The sequence below is a fragment of the Nipponia nippon genome, unplaced genomic scaffold (genome assembly GCF_047370975.1).
Source record: "Nipponia nippon isolate SJK-2023a ecotype South Korea unplaced genomic scaffold, ASM4737097v1 scaffold_3, whole genome shotgun sequence".
Taxonomy (NCBI): domain Eukaryota; kingdom Metazoa; phylum Chordata; class Aves; order Pelecaniformes; family Threskiornithidae; genus Nipponia; species Nipponia nippon.
Genome location: NW_028262347.1, coordinates 115557351 through 115575387, shown reverse-complemented (window position 1 = coordinate 115575387; position 18037 = coordinate 115557351). Strand labels below are relative to the sequence as shown.

Here is an 18037-nt window from a genome sequence, read left to right as displayed (position 1 = left end):
CTTTAGTTCCAGAAACAGCGTCATTCATCACATCCTTAACCTGAACAACTACTACCACTTTAATATGTGCAAACAAGTGAAAGAGTGACAAGCTACTAACATCAGATATATTAAAAAAATTGAACATTTGATTTAAACATACTTTTTTGCTGCAGTTTTCAAACTAAACCATGTAAGACAGAACAAACCCTAGAATTACAACTGATTAGCCAAAAAATACAAATAATTTATTACCCTTCCCCAAATTTGACACAATACATTAATAACAAGGCTGTAGCTACAAGAAATTAATTCAAACCTTTAAAAGATGGCATTCTATTATGATTTTAAAAAGTCTCTATGCATCTACTAATCACTGAGAGTCAAGTAAGTGATACTAATCACTGTTCTGTTTAACAACTTTGTAAAGCAAACTTCTGACAGATAGGTGATGGCAATCTGCCACCAGTTCCCAAAAAGAGTGTCTGCTTTCAGTCACATCACTGTATCGACACTTTCAAAGGAAATTCAGGGTGCTTCTGGTAAAGTTAGTCCTAAGTCACCGAATGTTTCAGCACCAGAACAATGATGGCACAATATTTCACATTCCTTATGCATGAAATGTTCTCACAGACATCTATAGGATTTCTGGAAATAAATGCAAAACCAAGTCTCAAGCAAACACGTTTTGCAACCCCAAATATAGTGAGTTTAGAAATAGTTGGTGAAAAACTGCTCAAGCTTTAATTTTTTTTCCTCCAAGCGCCTGTATCAACCTGTGGGCTGAAAGGAGTGGGAGACAAGAACACGGATAAGTTAAAATTGCACCTCATCCCAAACAGGCTTCACTATTTAATAAAGCTGCGCTTCAGAACCCCTCTCCAAAGAAATACCAACCACGAACAAGATCTGTGCTACAGAAAGAACCTATTTTAAAGCCTAGCAGTCAAAGCAGGGAGAGAGTGAACCGAGATGTGCTGCAATATTTATGCAGCCATTATAATGCAAATGCATAAGGTATTAGAAAGGCTATTTGCATTGGTGCACAGCCCCTTCAGTCTATGTACAATGCCAACAGAAAGAACAATTAGGATGCATGCATAACAAAAAGCCTCCGACCACAGGGTAGGCAGGTCCACTGAACTGGATACAATATCTATGGGATCAACAGGGCTCCATGGAAATACTGTCTGCTGGATCACTCCATACATCTTCCTCATACGTAGAACATGAAGCATTTTAAGACACAAACACACGTAGAGGATTAGCATGGCAAAGGTAAGAGCAAGCTACAACCAATTTACCATAAGCACCCGTCGCACGTTTCTCAAGATGAACAACCAGGCTGGAGCACAGCTCGCCTCCCCAGGCCTGCTCCTCTCTGCAAAACCCCAACGCCGCTAACAGACAAGTAGCAAACTTTCAACTGTGCTAAAAAATAATAAATAAAAAACCAGCTACATACTTTCCTGTGGCAAAAATACTCTCCAGCACTTTTTGTAACAAAAAGCGAGGCAGGCGTGCAAATTAAGATCTAATGCACATCCACTCTGAGAATACAGGCTACACTTTTGCAGGGAAACCAAAAAGCACACAAATATATTGCAGTCTTCCCTATTTTTTTTTAAACGTGTCCAACTTAACCTAAAAGAACCAAGTATATAGGCATGCCAGATTGTTTTAAGTTCTTTGACCATACATCCTAGTATTTATCTATACCAATTCACAGCCTCTTAACATATTCTCACACTAATCAGCACGTCTACAATTATACGATAGGCTCTGTTCTCCTATGTGTCTCTCTCGTAGAGCAATACAGATAAAGTGTTTCTTAAACTGCAACGATCTTAAAACAGTCTAAAATTAACTACGTGGCATAAAATTACTTTTTAAAAAGAAATTATAAACACTGCACAATTCCTGTACAAAGCATATCCGTTACCTAGAGGTTAATGACGGAAAAATTCTTAGTAATTAAAATTCCCTTTCTACCCAGAGACCATTGTTTTGCTATACTGAAAATGCCTTTATTGAACCAAATTTGGTGTCGGAGAGTGCCCAGATTTAATAGTACGTTATGTGTATTTCACAACACAGGCAAGCCCAAGCAATGCAGCAAAAACAAGCAAATTAAGGTCAATGGCTAATACCGCAAACATTACCTGCTTATTATACAACCTGTTACATTTTATCCTGCTATGTTTTGTAATACAGCAAGACTACTGTATCGAACAGACTAGACTATGTCAGCCTGCACAATTTTAAGGTAAACAAGGGTTCTTTTTATCTGTACAATCTAGTTACAACTGGCTGTCTAATCTTCACTACTGTGTCCTCCCCAGCCCTCTCTCACGCACACACGCACGAACCCACCATAAAGAGAGAGACAGCAATATCTCCTCTGAGATGCAGTTGCATGCAGTGAAAATAAATGCAAGGTATCGCAATGACAGAGAGGAAACCAAGCCTCGCTTCAGTTAAAAGAGCATCCACAAAGCTGCTGCACAAGAAAAATACAATAAAAAGCAACGAGCCCTGAAGCATTTTGGGTGGGAAATGCCGCTAGCCAAGCTGAGCGAGAGGGTACGGCGGGGTGGATGTCACCAGCCGCGGGCCACGGGCCGGGAGCTACCCTGCACCCCGGCAAAGCACGGACCACCCGAAACCCACTGGCTGAGGGGGACGGGGCGTGGTGGGCATCAGGGGCGAGCCCTCCCGGGGCGAGCCATCCCGGGGGCTGTGGCAAGCAAGGGGAAGGGGCGAGCACCGTCTTCCCCTCCCTCCAGGCACACAAGTTTTCATCGTTCTTCAGACACGACGGAGAACCTGCTGCTAGAGAGAAAGGGCTCCTTTGTAGCACCCACCCAGATTCTCCACGACAGTATTTTGGAAACATCTGAGATCTCTTAATGCAGTTTTATTTCTTTATCATCATACTCAACCTTCCCGAAAGACAGCTCAGTTATTTGCAGGGCATCCTCAGCCTTGCCAAGAGGGGATCACAAAATGTGATCTTTCTCATTCGTAACAAACAGAAGATACTTCCACAGCCTTAGTTCAGTTAACATGCATGAGCACCATGCACACATGCAAGCACATACATCCACCTATTTCATGGGTGCTGTACACAGGCCGGCAGCAGCCGGCTCGCGCGGTGACAAGCCAGGACTGCCACACACACACCGCTTCAGCAGAAGCATTCTTTTCTAGAAAGCCACAGCCAAGTAACAATCAATCCAAGGGTTTCCTAAAAGGCACACACACAGCGATCTTCCGAGCAATTAATTTCTGTACATAGGCTAAGAGTGCAGGAAGACAGCTGGAGAAAATTTTCCTCATCTGAAGGAATCCCTTCAATCACACAGAATTCCTGGAGGAGAATACACCCGTCAGTGCGATTTAAGTGTCAACATAACAAAGGAACGCCCCTCCCAGCACCTCCTGCCTTACAGATATGTCACGCTGGAAAGGAAAAACTAGACCGGGAACAGCAGCTATTCGCAATCAGCACTGTTTATCGACCCTACCCTTGCCATCACCCCGCAGAAAAAATGTTGGGGATTGTTTAACATTTCTAGAAAGAGCAGAACAGAGGGATGTGGCAGAAGACAGCATCCTCTTTGAGGATTCCTCGGTATTCCTCAAAGGAAGGCTGTGGACACAAGGAGAGCTTTGTCTGGAATCATCTTTCTGAATTACAAGATTATATATAAAATTAGTTTTGCACGATGTACGTGTTTTGCCTTGCCACACGTACAGAAATCCTGATGGCTGACAAACATTAGCCTAAATTAAAAGGAACCCAGCCTTGAATCACTAAAATAATCTCCCATTTTACTCATCCAGAGCAAAGAATAATTACATAGAAAACCAAGATAGTCAAACCCAAATCATTCAACAGGAATTAAGAGGATAAGAGCGTTACTAAAATTAAAATGTATGCACAACAGTGTAATAACAAATTCATAGGATACAGTAAGTCTTTCCCAAAACCAGGCTAGGATTATATCAAGATCACCATATAACATATGCCTGAAATATGGCTGTAAATAAGTGTGACTTAATTTGACCACCACCTCCTTTAAGCCCTTGATGTTATAAATAGAAGCATCCAATAATGACTAGTGATTTTAAAAAACCAGAGTTTAGAAGGTAAAAAGAAGAAACAATAAGCAGAAAGTCAAACACGCAAACAAGAAACAGTACAAAATTAAGACCCTAAAAGTAATTACTAAAACTGTCTTAATTTCTATTTTGGTAGTCCAAAAAAATCCAGACCGAGTACTGCAGCAGTGACAACACACACAATTACAACTCCTTGATCATGAATATTCTGCCTCAAAAGTGTCTGCACATGTGCAGAACTGAATAAAACGTATGCTTCCCTAGTCTCACCTCAAATACCCGAGTTAAAAATTACTAGTACTATTTCAGTACTTTGTAATTGTTTTCTCACACGTTGCGACCGCCATACCTGCTCCTAAATAAGCCGGTGAAGTCTAGCAGCAACAGTTTCACCAAAGTTCAGTTCTGCTGAATTTCTGTGTAGCTCACGCCCAGCCGCAGTTTTAGTCAACACGCATGGCCGCTCACCTTACCTAAGGTTACTACAGCTTTTTAACCGTTTCCTAGAGAAAGATACATGCGACTCGGTGAAAACACCTTCTACGGCCACAAATACACGCGGGAAGCTGTCACGCCGCTTGCTCGGTGACACCTCTCCGTTTTTAATACCGGGAAAATCACCTGGCTAGGCAAGAAGGCGAGGAGTTTTGAAAGGAGGCTCTGCCTCTCCGGCTCCATCAGAACTGCCACAACAAATGCATCGGGTGAAACAGGAAAAGAGCCCCACGCCTCCGCGGGAGGGTGGGGGACAGCGCTGGCAGGGACGGCAGCAGCTGTAATCATTACCCGGACGCCGGTAATCATTACCCGGAGCGCCAGTGCCACTACACACGCGCGAAGTCTCTCCGATTTCTCTTCGCCAGCTCTCGGTACCGGGAGCCGGAGGGGAGGAGAGGTGAGGCTGTGAAGCGGAGCTTCCTCCTTTCTTTCTTTTTTGTTGTTGTTGTGGTGCCGGCGGTGGCTGGTCGATGCCATCGCCCGGCGGCACGGCGCAGCGGGGCAGCCCCGCGGCCGAGCCCAGCGGGGCGATCGGCCGCCCCCCGCCCCGCCGCACGCCGCGGGCGGCCCCCGGCCCGGCCCGGCCCGCCCCACCCCACCTGCCCCGGGCCCCGCGGCTGCCGGGCGGGGCTGCACCCCGCCGGGGCGGGCGCTCGCCGGGTGCCGGTGCGCGGACCCGGGCGGGCTGCCCCGCCGCCTCCCGCTGCCGACCCCCCCGCCGCTGGGGCGGCTCGGGGCGCGCCCCCCGCCCGGCTACCTGCCGCCCGGGCCCTCCCCGCCTTTGTGCCCGCGGCCCCCCCCGCCGCCGCCCCCGGCCGCCGCCAGGCCCACCCCGCCCGCTGTCAGCCGCCGCCGCCTCAGCGCGCCCCGCCGCCCCCGCCGGCGGCGAGCCCCGCCGCCGCGCTCCCCGCCGGCCCGCCGCGGCCCCGAGCCCGGCCGCCCCGTACCGTGCGGCTCCGCCATCCTCCCGAGGCGCGCTCGGGCCCCCCCTCCCCGCCCGCCCCTGCCGGCCACCGTCTCTGCGCACCGAGCCGTCACGGGACTCCCCGCCCACGGCCCTCCCGCGGCACCACGGGGGCGGGCCCGCCGAGGCGCGGGGCCACAGACCGCTTCCAGGTTACGGCGCCGCCGCCATCTTGGCGGCGGGCGGAAGTGGCCCGGTTGCCCCTGGCGACGGCGAGGCGGCGGGGCGGGGCGGGCTCGGCACGGGCGGCAGCCGTATCGGTATCGTTATCGGTATCGGTGTCGAGGCGCCCTCGGGCAGGGCCCCCCCGCCGTCTCTGCCGCTCCTCTCGGGGTCCCGTAAGCCCTGCGGAGGCCTTGCCGCGGCCCGGGCCGCCCCCTCAGCGCCCACCGCTGCGGCGGGCGGGCGGCCCGAAGAGGGAACCAGCCCGGCGCCGCCTGGCAGCCCGGGCCCCGCGGCCGCACGTCCCGGTGACACCTCCCGTCGTGTCACCGCCGCGACGGCGGGGAGGAACCCCGGTCGCGGTTCCCCAGAGGGAGGAGGACAGCCCGTGGCTCCGTCGGTCACCGACTGCAGCTCACGAAAGCACGACAAGAAACAGGAACCGTTTTCCCCCCAGCCCCACCGTGTAACTGGCGAGCTTCCCCCCCAGGACAGACAGGGTCAGAAGTTCTGACGCAATGGGGTCGTATGAAGTAGCTCTTCTCAGCGCTGTACCCCGCTCTTGCTGCGGGTCGCCTTTAGCTACTGAGACACGGGGATGGACCAGGGGACCGCGACGTTCCCACGTCGCCTTTTTCTACAAAATTGGGACTGTCCCCAGTCAGCACCTACTATAACCTCGCACCGATGCGCTGACTGTCCTTTCTGCAGGAGGTACCACAAGCTAAGCACCACCAAGCTGCCCGTGCAAGGAATACGTTGGGAGCTGCAAGAAATGGCAGTAGCCATTCAAGAGGTGGCAACCATACCTCTGCGTAGACAAATAACACTCACGTGTGACAGAGCATCTGCCATCAGTCGTCATTTGATTTCGGATGAGATTTAAAAGTTCTCTGATGGCTTGTTACAACAGATCTTTCGGTATTTTGCTGAGAAAGGTTTCGTTTCTTTAATGCTAAATTCTCAGGCGGTTGCAATCAGTTCCCCTTTCAAACCTAGATGGATTCTGCGCTGCAGTAGTACCTCCACTTTTTAATTTCTAAAACACATTAAAGCTAGTGGGAGTCTACTACTTGATCTCAGTACTTGCTGATCTGGACTGATCCCACTGGCTCACATTTGAAAGGAACAGCAGCCACCTCAGCAGAATCAAAACTATGAGTAAACTTGGGAGCCGTGCCCTACATCAGACAGTCAGATCGAAGTATCTGCTATTTCCATAATATTTTTTTACAACTTTTGGCAACCATGGAGGCTAGTTTCAGTGAAACATGGCTGTTCATATTCGATTATCTGGGTTCTGCCAGTTTCCTTTGTGTGATTCTTTGGCAAACCAGACAGTTCAATGTGGTTACGTGCTTTTTTACTAATAAATGCTGGACAGCGTTAAAAGCAGAATTGGCTTTTCGGCATAATGGGTCACAAGGCAGAAACCAGGTGAAATTTCCTAGTGACAATATTTCTTACAATGACTGGGTGTTTATTTGTTGTTATTACTTAGTAAAACCTTCAATGCGGACAGTGCACCGATCCCCTGCAAGACATGGAAATACACGCTTTGCCCTGAAAAGCTTGGAGTCTGAAAGAATTTTTTCTTGTGTAGCTTATTTGAATACAGATGTCTACATATACCTACATCTTCTGTATTAAAGACCACAGTGTGTATTCACCATGCATAGGGAGGATCCAAATATTGTGTTGACTGTGGACTGTACCTTTACATTTCTCAGGCTCTTTGTGTGCAAAGTGCCGCTGCCCAGTTGCTTTAGCATTGAAGAAGTATGTACAAAGGATACATGCTATGTGTACTCTGGTTCTGCTAGAGATTTCACTTCTGTTTCTACTCGCTTTGCTTTCAAAAATATGATCTGAAATCTAAAAAAATGTTACTTTATACTCAGAAAACCTGGTTTGCTCTTTTCATGACGAAACATAAAACTGAAAAGCTGATGTAAAGCGTAGCAGGACAGTTGTCACTGGATGACGAATCAGCCAAGAAATTTACACTGATAACTCCACCCTTCTGCTGCAATTCCTTAAAGATGTCCTATGAGAGTAGACCGATACTACAGTAATACTTGTGCCAACAATCAGAACTAACAGACATTTTTGCAAAGGCAGAATTCATACACGCAAGATTTGTGTTTAAACTGCACAAATGGAGTAGTTAATTTTATACCCTCCTACTGGATGCTGGAGAGCTCAGCTCCAACCTGCTTACAGCCTTCACCAGCACTGTTTGTCCCCAAATATTCACCAACACAGACCTGGTCCAATGCAGAAGGTGAGTATAAGAGTCACAATCCTTACAAGTATTAGTTAAGGGCCTCAGCATCAGGAGACTATGCTGACAAGCCCATATTTTGAACCTTGTGGTATTGCAACTGAGTACTTCTCCTTAAGACAAATCCACAGACAGCAACTCAGAGGTTCGTCAGTCTCCGTTGCCCCAGAAAACCCATAGAACGGTGCGAGGATCTTGAATTACTGCCATTCACACTGAAGTGAACAGCAGGGGAAATATAATTAATGAGCATTTCATAACCTACATGCATACAGGTTCTGAATTAAGGTTTCACTGGCAATTTCATTTGGACATTGCCTAACTTTTAAATGCTTGGCTTTGCAACCTTCCTCATGTTCCTTTAACACCTGTAGCATTTCCCATGTTCCAGAAAAGGAGAACTCTGGGTGCAGGATCACGCAGCATCACAGCACCTCCGGGGGTCACCAGCCGTGCTGGTACCTTTATATGCCCAACACAGACCTTTTACTCAAAGAGAAACAGACAGCAGCAGCGGACTGCTGTCCTCCATCTAGACCAGCAGCGGAGGGGGATAAGTGTTGGAATTTGGATTATTCAGTGGATTCATAAGACCATTCCTAAGGCTATTTAGTATTTACACAGTTGTTTCAAGCATGTTTCTACAAAGCAATGTGATTTATTAGGAGCTAGCTCTTACACAATGAACTAAAATAAAGCAATTAATTAGTTAAGCTTGCTTAAGCTGACCACTAGATCAATCCAGCAACTTCAGAATCATCTTTGACTGAATTCAGATACCTCTGATATAAAAGCCCCACTTGCCTTTTCTTAATTTAGTGGCTGCCAGACTAATGAATTGTCCCTTTCTCTCTTGGTCATGTGGCCTTTTCACTACCTCCTCCCAACTGTAAAATTTTTGTCATCTAGCTACAAGAAAGCCCGCTCTCCTCCCCCAGGCAGGCAGCTGCCGCTGCCTCGTCCAAGGACACTCAATTCTAGGCGTTTCTGCACTGCGGACTGGGGCAGACAGCACAAGAGGCAAATCCTTTGCCGGCTGAGCCAAAGTGAAGGCCAGCCTGAGGGAAGCTCCATTCCACTTCCAGCTCTGGAAGCCAGGATGTCCCAGCGAGCACAGCCCGTTGGGCCCCTTTCCACCCGCGTGCCCCCCTGCTCTGCCCTGCGTGGGGCTGCCTCCCACGGCTCTCCCCTGGCACTCCATTCCCTTCCCCTTTGCCTGGGCCCAACCTCCACTTTCAGACGTCGATCACCCATTCCTTCCCCAGCCCGTCTCTCCTTTCTTCACCTCCAACAGGGCCTCCAACTTTGGTTCCCCGTGCCAGGTCCTAGTTCAGTCTCTTGTCTGGTTTTTCATCTTGCTGCCTATCCCCCTGACATTCCTGTCTCTTCCTTCTCATCTCCTTGTACTGGCAAACTGAATTCTGCTGTGTCTTCTGTCCCTCCCCTGCTGCCAGTTCCTTGCCAGCCAGTCTCAGCATAAAACTCCTCTAATTCCCAGTTTCACTTTCTTTGTGAATCTCAATCTCCCTCTATTGCATCTCAAACCTCCAAATTCCCAGTCCTAGGTTTTATCTTCCTCTCGCCTACACCTCAATCTACCCAGATCTTCCTTTCCCTTCTCTTGAATCATCGGTTTACCAGAAGGTTTGGCTTCAGTCTCTTAGCCACGGGTTGCAACGTGTTCAGTTTTTCAGGGGGAGAGAAGCATGTTTTGAAGACTGATGGCATGATGAAGCCCATTTCATTTTGTGACCATCATACAGATCACGAAAACAGTGTATGTCTTCGTCACTGCTTTTCTATATTCCTCTTGAATGTAATTTTGGCTCTGCTGCCTTTATCATGGGGCTACAAAAACTGGGAAGGCTAGAAGAGTTGGCACAACTCAGGGAGAGAGGAAGGGTGCTGGGCACAGAAACTGTACCTGAAGGACGCACATAGACATTCGGAGCCCTTGTCAATGTCTAGAAGCTGATACTGCAACGGAGTGGCTGACAAGATCCGTCACATTGAAAACAGAGACTGCCTCACCAGAATGAAAGCTTCTGCCTGGTGCGAGATGCTGTTGCAATACAAAGAAGGATACAAAGAAGGGGAACCTCAAAATGTGGTTCTCTGTTGAAGGACTACAGTACAGTAAGATGTGGCTATTTTTACTGTCTGTTCCTTTTATGTGTTCAGAGTCAGGTCTGCTTACTTGAGTGACAAGAAATTATTTTTGCTTTTTCCTCCAGTTGGTTCTACAAAGCAAATGTATGATAAAAGGACAGAGTTTGATTAAGGTACCCATGTTCTCAAAACCAAGTAGCATGATTTAGGGTTGTAAAACTATCATGTAAAAAACAATTCTGGTCCTGCCAGCTTCAACTTTCAACTCATTAGCCACCTATCTATGTCTGTCAGGCTGCTAGCAATTTTTTGAACAGACTTCCTAGGTCTTACAGGAGCTCTTCCAGGTGGAAAGACAGGACATATCAACGCTGAAACAGCCCATCCAGAATGCCATGCATGAAATTATTTTCTCTCATTTACTTGTATGCACACAAACTTTTTCAAGTACGCGCTGTGTCCTAACTGCCCCAGGGCCAGCAGTTCTTCGGTTTGTTTAGTGCAAGGGAAAACTGCAAATCCAGCAGGCTATCAAGCAAGCTCATCTTCAGTTATAAAAATGGAGAGTCAACCAGTTCAAACAATTTATCTTTCAAAGTCAACACTACAAACAACAGAAACAAGCAAGAGCTTTTTCATTCACAACAGACAATAAACTGTATTTTTTTAGTGTAGATATTCTAGACAGGATAGTATCAGCTGTCAGAAACTCCTACTTTTCTCTACAGTGACAGACAGCGCAAATTAAAGGCTTCAGTTGTCTGTACTTTGAAAGAGGAGAAAGGCTGGAATGAAAAACTCAGTTAAACTGAGCCATCCCTAAAGAAACCAACCTTTCTTGACTTCATTTCATTCTTCTGGTACTTCCAAATCCATTTCTGACATCCCAGGGTAACTCAAAAGGACAAAGCAGGATCCAACAGGACATTCTGTGCTCTGGTGGACAACCTTCTCTTAGCTTGGGTCTGCAGCACCTGAATTTCGGAAGGCAGTGTGCCTACCAAGGACTAACCACGTCCAGGACTAACATAACTCCCAAAACTAAGGGGCAAGAGGGGATGGGTATTCACAAAAGCGAGTTTAAATCTACAGAGGTTAAGCTTCCTCTGTAGTCAATAGGATAAGCCGGTGCTCAGGCACTCTGAATCATATTCTGAAGAGATCACTTTTTCCATTGACCTCATGCAGACCCTGGGGAATTGAGCTTTCCAAGGGAAAAGCCACTTCCTCCCCAGGAAAGTGCATTCAAGCCTAAGTGGCCGTGGGTTCACCAGCTTTTTACATGTCGCGCATTGCTGTTGGACTCCGATGCTGCGTAGATCCGCATGCCTGCAGGTGGTACAAGACATTGTCCTACCATTGTACCTGTTTCACTTGGCCCTTCTGTCAGCCTTCTAAAACTGGCTGGCACCAATATTCTTGTATGGTGTGGCTTACATTTCATTTACACTGCATGTCGTTTCATGCCTTCAAAGGTCCGTGAAGATTAGTACAAGGCTGACTGGTATGGCACGGTATGTAGGAATGCGAGTGTGAAAGCAGCCCAATTTTTTCTCTGCTTAACTTCATAGAAGGGCATATCCCGCCTCCATTCTGCATAAAACAGGGAGCAGGCTTCCACTTCCCCATTGTCCCCTCTGATCTTCCAGTCCTCAACAGCCACAACAGGGTAGCAGTGTAGCCTGTCCTTCAAAGAGAGAGCCTGAAGACAACCGGTTCTGTACTGGTATCACTTTTAGCTGATAAAGGTGTGAAGCCGAAGGAAAGAGGCTCCCACAGTAGCCAAGAGAGTGGAAAGGTCTCTGGGAGTGGTGGCCCCAGGAAGGCAGAACAATTTTATTACAAGGGTTTTTTAAGATTACTGTAAACAACTCAACTGTGTCCTAAAAGTGACTGGGAGTGGCAGCACGTCCATGCTGAGCTGTGTAAAAAAGCCAGCTGCCCCATGCCCAGGCAAGTATCATTGCCAGCAGGTTAACCAAGGCCACAGGCAGAAGCAGTTTTACTCGGGATTACATCTTGTCACTGCTGAAAGCTCCGCTGCCTGAAATGTGGAAGAAGATGAAGATCAGCTGAACAGGAGAGTCCCCAGAAGAACAAACAAAAACCAACTCTCATTCACATTCTCGCAAAGAGAAAAAAGTTCTTTAAAAGTAATTTGGGAAGGGTAAATTGAGTTGGAATAAAATATTTGCCTGTTGGTCTTGCTAGCTGCAGCTCTGCTATGTATTTTCTCTCCCTCTTCCAGACTGTCAGCAGGGATTGAGTGTTCTCCTGGAGCCAGGGATGGATTTCCTGAATGGTGACAAATAGCAGTAAAGCCTGAAGTCAATTCCACAGTGAAATCATTATATAAATTGCTCTTTCCTGCAGGAAAGAGATGGATGAAAAATAAAACAAATCAGAAAATAGTATGAAATGAGTAATCTTACAGTTCAGTTAGGGAAGCGAAAAGAACAACACCAACAATGATGCTGGCTCAGTCAGGGAGCCAGGCGTTACAGGGAGTACACCTATAAAGCAAAATTTTAGTTTTTCTGAAAAAAAAAAACAAAACAAAAAACCAACCCTGAAAACTCGATTATTCAGGTGCTGAATGATCTTCCAAAAGGACATCATGAAATTCCTTCTGCCCAGAGCCATGAAAACTAGAGCAGAGTGAGTGCAAGCAACCCTGATATTGATTATTATTATTATTGTGGTAGCGCACAGGAGCCAGGATCTTGTGTGCGGGGTGCTGTACAAAAAGAGTGTTCTGATTCAGAGACTGAAAGCTAAATGTAAGACCAGAAAAATGACACACATTTGTCACAGATGCAGGGAGCATGAGGAAAGAAAAGCAGTCAGCGTGCTGCCAAGTTTTTTTATAGCCCATACGGACAAGGAGAGCATCAGAGAGCTCTCTGAAAGATGATTTTTTTCAACACACATTAATAAGGGGTTGGTTGCAAGGCTGGGAGGAAGCGTAGAGATGTTTGAAATGGTAACAAGTAGGCAGTGGAACTGGTCATCGCAGGCTGATCTCGGGAAAGAGCTGACATCCTGGTAACACTCTGGAACAGATGAACAGGGATGGGCTAGGGAAAGGCGGGTCTTGAAGAGGCAGGCATTTGACACACAAGAAAAGAGGGAGTTAGTAGACAGAAAAGAAAGAAGCAACACAGAGAGAGCGACGGGCTAAGAACAGTCCTGCATTGTGAGGACAAGGGCTTGGTTATTCAAGAGTTTTCTTTCCCCCTCTTGTTTCTCAGGGGGAGGAGGGGTGTTTCAAGGGATAATAATACAATCATTTGACTGTGTTAAGAGATTTAGGGCCTGAATTTACCATGTGTTAAAATATTGATTCTCTTTCTAACATATGCTTTAGATATTGACATTATTTTTTCTGTATAGAAGACTGACTTCTGCATACAAAAGCCGGGACTTTATAGTAGGATCCAGCGATGCTGGGTAAATACAAAGTGACGTAAGTGAAGCACAAGTCTCACATTTTTTCCACTCAATTAAATAAAGATAGCAAGAGAGACACTGAGCAGTGCGTGGCGGTGAGAAGCTGGAATAATTAAACAATAATATGACAGACGGTGCATTTACGGGCAATTACAGCATGCCTCTGCTGGCACTTTAAGGCACAAGGCCAAAGACTTAAGCGATTCAAACCACACAAGTAGAGCAGTACTCTCCTAGAAATGCCAGTTTAGAGCATGGGGCTTGGGAGCCCAGAATGGGACTTACACATAGCAATAAAACAGGCAGTCCGGTCTCTGCATTTACCAGACATTACTGCTAGAGATGGAGCAGGAAGAGTCGCCCGTCAAAAAGCTGTTTCTGTGTCCCTTGGATAATACATTTCCAGGCACTTTTACGTATGTAGCAGTGAAAGATGAATCTTCACACTGAATAAGGACGTCTCCTTCTTGCCTTGTGCGTACAGCTTGAGGATACCACTGCATCAAACAACGACAGATTTAAAATAAGTATATTCAGAAAGCTCAACTGAAAGAAATCACTCATCTGTCAGCTCCCTTCAAAAAACAAGGACTGGGTTAAACATCAAGCTTCAGGCTCTGAAGGCATTTGTGATTCCCTCAGGGAGTCACACCAGGCTTTCTGTCCCCGCCTTACCCCACCCAGTAAACCCAAACCACCTTCTTCCTCCTGTCTCTGAAGAAGACGGGTTCTGTATCCCATGGTACCACTCAGCAGCTCAAGGGGACAATTGCATGAAATCTGCACATGTATTTTTGAAAGCATTGGTCTGCATTATTCAACACACGTCACAATCATGCTGGTACACGACATCTCTGACCTTGTCAGCACACATAGAGGTGAAACAAGCTCTAGATTTTTTGGAAAAGGAGAAGAGAGAGACATCTGCCTGGAAAGCAAACACAGATCAGGTGTTGTTAAAAGCTTCTTAAACTGTCAACAAAGTATTTACTTAAACTCAGAACAGAAAATCACCTTCAAGATGGGCAATTCTCATTAAAGTGGCTTTATTTTTAAACACTCCATGTCTGGAGCTACATGATTACATGGGACTCTCAACCAGATTTTTGTTTTTAAAGTAAGGACTTGATTCCAGACTTTCTTGTCGTATGGAAAAGATGGAAAACATGAACTTGAAAGGCTCAAAAAGCAGAATGAAAATAAAAAGCATTTTAAATTTATAAAGACAAAAAACAAGCCTCATAAACAAATGGGACGGGCAACATTGCTTCACCTAAATGCTTTTTTCTTCTACTTAGTAGGAGAAGTTTCTCAAGACTTAAAATCAGTGTTGTTTTGTATCTGCAGGGCTTCAGCAAGTGGCTGCCACGTTACAAAACTCTCTGGATTCCAGCAACGCACATCTCTGCTGTCTGCTGCACTCGGAGTATCTGGGAAGAGGAGGAGGAAAACAAGCTTATCATTTATAAAATTATTGCTGGTTTTGTGGTTGTGAGGCTTTCTGCAGTGTACAAGAATAACTTGTTTGTGACATCAGGAAAATAAGGATATGCAACCTAGAGCGCACTGTCCTCTCCGTGGATACCACTCTCACACTTTGCCAAATAACATTGGCTTTCAGCCGAAGGTCGAGTCTCAGGGCTTTAGGATGGTGCATGCCGTGGGGGCACAACTCGAGACCTGGGCATCACTACGCCGTGCGCGAGGACAGCCTTGTTCTGACTTCTCCAGCCACATGGCGCGGCACCAAGACAACGCACCAACTCAGCACGCTCCTGCTGCAACTGCATGGTGCTTTTCCCAGATCGAAGGGTTTTGGCAAAGTATTTCAGCTTTTTAGCTGTTTCTGGCAACTGGAAAGGCCCGTGAGAGAAATGAGTATATGTTAGAGCACGTGACTCCAGAGGCAGAAAATGGCAAAAAAATGAGGTATAACTACACTTTCTTTAGCAGAAGAAAAGACTGGGTCCCTCATCTGTAACTGGAAAAGTCCCATCTTCTCTTGTTGTTCCTCTTCCAACAAAACAAGGGGAATTACGTCCTCTGTGCCACACTTTTCCCTCCTCTCAACTATAGCTACCATCACTCTAGTGAATAAATACCAGCCTCACTCAAAGCTAAACCCATTCCTGTTTTGAAGGCACTTTGAAAAGTATGATATTAAGCTGCAGACAATGCCCATGCCTCTGTCCTCTCTCTCATCCAGTCCTTCCAGTCCTGAAGGTGGTGTTTTTTCCCAACGGAAAGAGGAGTCTTAAAAGCAGACTTACTAGAGGCTGTTGAAAACAATCCCCACGATCACGCCTGTCCCAGTGCTATCGGCTTTCTAGACAGGCTGCCAAGTTGGCATTTGACTAGCTAAGAAAATGGATTTAGCACACGATGCCAGATTCCACTTCTCAATCACTAAAATGCTCAAGTAACAAACTGAGTTGACCATTGTTTCTTATCACCAAGCAAACAAACCCCGTTGGCAGGAAAACTGCGGTTGGAAAGTGATTCCCTACATGACTGAGATGGGCTCTGGTTGCTCTAACTGCCAGTCCTCGCATAATGCTGGGGTCCAGGTGGTCATCAGCACTGTGAAGGACACTGTCAAAAAGCCTAGCCTGAAATTTGATTTCAATGTCTTGCTTTCAGTTCATCTTCTGTTGCTCTGCAGGCCATATTCGTTACCACAGGAATAACTGTTGGTTTCACAGCGCAAGATTTTCAGTCGTAACTGGCTGTCTTTTACATTCAATTTTAGCCATAGCTAAGATACTAACTGGATTTTTAAAAAAAAAACAACCAACCAACCAACCAACCAACTACCAAATTACTGATCTGCAAATAGCATGTACTGTTTAAAATGCCCTGGTCTACAGACATCCAGAGTCTTCATTAATCAGTCCCTACTCCTTTTCCCTTCCAATCAGTACGAAATACTAATTGGCACCCAGACTAGCACACCAGACAAAGAGGCAGCGTTTCCCACCGAAATCAGTAGGAATGCTTCTGTGCACTTCAAAGGGTCGAGAAGGATGTCCCAAGCAAGCACGTCCATTTTATTGCCTCATCAATGCCAATCTTCTGACCCGAAAGTGGAACATGTGAATCACAACAGAAACGGGCCCACTTCTGTGCTGCCCCGGCCCAACCCAGAAGTGTTATCTTTGGCCGACTCCACAAAAGGCAGGAGCGGGGACCCACTCTCACCCTCCGCAGGTTCTCTGCCTGCCTCCAACCTAACGAGCAGGCAAGGCTTCAAGTGAGGTGGAAGCCGGCTACCTGAGGGACCGCCGGTTTCCTACTGTAGGTTGCCTTAGAGGAAAAAGGAAATAGTTGTGGAACAATGCAGACAGAGGCTTTAAATAACTATCAGAGAGGTGCTGCTTACTGGAAGTTAAAAGTTTTATCACAGGTCTCCCAGCAAACCTAAGCCTTGGATCCCATAGCGGACAGGTCCGCGGTGAGGTGCCTGAGCAAGCAGAGGGAAGCACGCGACCGGCTGCACCGAGGCAGAATGGAAACGAATTATTAGCAAAAATCATTTTCTCCCTCATTTCATTCATCCACGGCCAGTCCCTGTGCGGTCGTAAGAAGCAAGCTCTCAATCTCAGAACAATTAAAGGCATTGATTGTCCCCGCCTGCTGAGGCTAGGTTAGCAGGATGATGAGCCTTAACTGTCAATCCCCGAGCCAAGGCCAAGCAGCCAACGTGCGCAGGGCACGCAGGCGAGCTCATTAGCAAAATCTAGAACGACGACGCACCCCGGCGCTGGGGCGGCGCCGGGCCTCGCACAGGCCGCGGGGTCGCCGAGGGAAGCGGCTGTGATCCTCCAGAACGGAGCCTGCTGCTGGTGGCGGGGCTCTCAGGTGCGCTGGCTGATCGGGTCTGGCGACATTTAAGCCCTCAGCGTTTAGAAAGACACCGGTTTTTACTACCGTTTACATTTTCAACAGTAGCACGATTCGCATCGCGAATCGCGAGGCGCTGCCTGACAATGAAGATCGGGACGCGGCCAAGCCCGTCCGCTGGACGGTGGCTGCTGGGGGGGTTGTTAAAAAACAAAAATACAAACAACAGAAAAGCCCCGAAGCCCGAGTTTCGCGGCGAGGAGCAGCGCAGGCACGGCGGGGCGGGGAGGCGCGGAGGCCCGGCCGGCAGCGCGGCGGGCAGGCCGCGGCAGGCCGCGGGGCCGGGCAGGCCCGCGCAGGTCTAACGGCGCCGCCCCACAGACGAGCCCCGGCGCGGCGGGGAGCGGTCGCGGGGGCCCGGGCCCGGGCTGGCTCGGCTCGGTTCTGCCCGCTCCCACCGAGCCTCGCGGCCCCGGGGCAGCCGAGCTCCGCGTCCCGCTGCCCAGGCAGGACGCCGCCCCGCCCGTCCCCCCGGCGGCTGGCGGGGAGCCGGCGGCCGGACCCCGCTGGCGGTGCAACCCCAGGGGCGGGACGGGAGCGGCTGCGACTACAGCTCCCGGCGTGCT

At 47.8% G+C, this 18037-nt stretch overlaps 1 protein-coding gene and 1 long non-coding RNA gene across 8 annotated transcripts in view; both read right to left on the bottom strand.

The window, feature by feature from the left end:
* Positions 1-5742, bottom strand: part of SHOC2 (SHOC2 leucine rich repeat scaffold protein) — a 70635-nt gene extending 64893 nt beyond the window's left edge. The window contains exon 1 of one of the 5 annotated variants that reach the window (XM_087766352.1): positions 5630-5742. The gene's annotated coding sequence lies outside the window, so the exon portion shown is untranslated. Of the gene's footprint in view, positions 1-4453; positions 4654-4725; positions 4825-4911; positions 5151-5549 lie in introns of those variants that run through there. The other 4 variants (XM_087766351.1, XM_087766354.1, XM_087766355.1 and 1 more) reach the window with 4 other exon arrangements.
* Positions 5743-10815: 5073 nt separating this feature from the next.
* On the bottom strand, positions 10816-18022 carry LOC148054855 (uncharacterized). 3 transcript variants are annotated; one of them, XR_015707104.1, is made up of 5 exons: positions 16549-18022; positions 14845-15424; positions 14270-14499; positions 13857-14068; positions 10816-12416 (listed from the first exon to the last, which is right to left on the bottom strand). It is a non-coding gene; the product is annotated as an uncharacterized LOC148054855 (long non-coding RNA). The 3 variants fall into 3 exon arrangements; XR_015707103.1 differs by having other exon boundaries at positions 10816-12488; positions 14845-18022; XR_015707102.1 differs by having other exon boundaries at positions 14845-18022.
* Between the last annotated feature and the right edge of the window lie 15 nt (positions 18023-18037).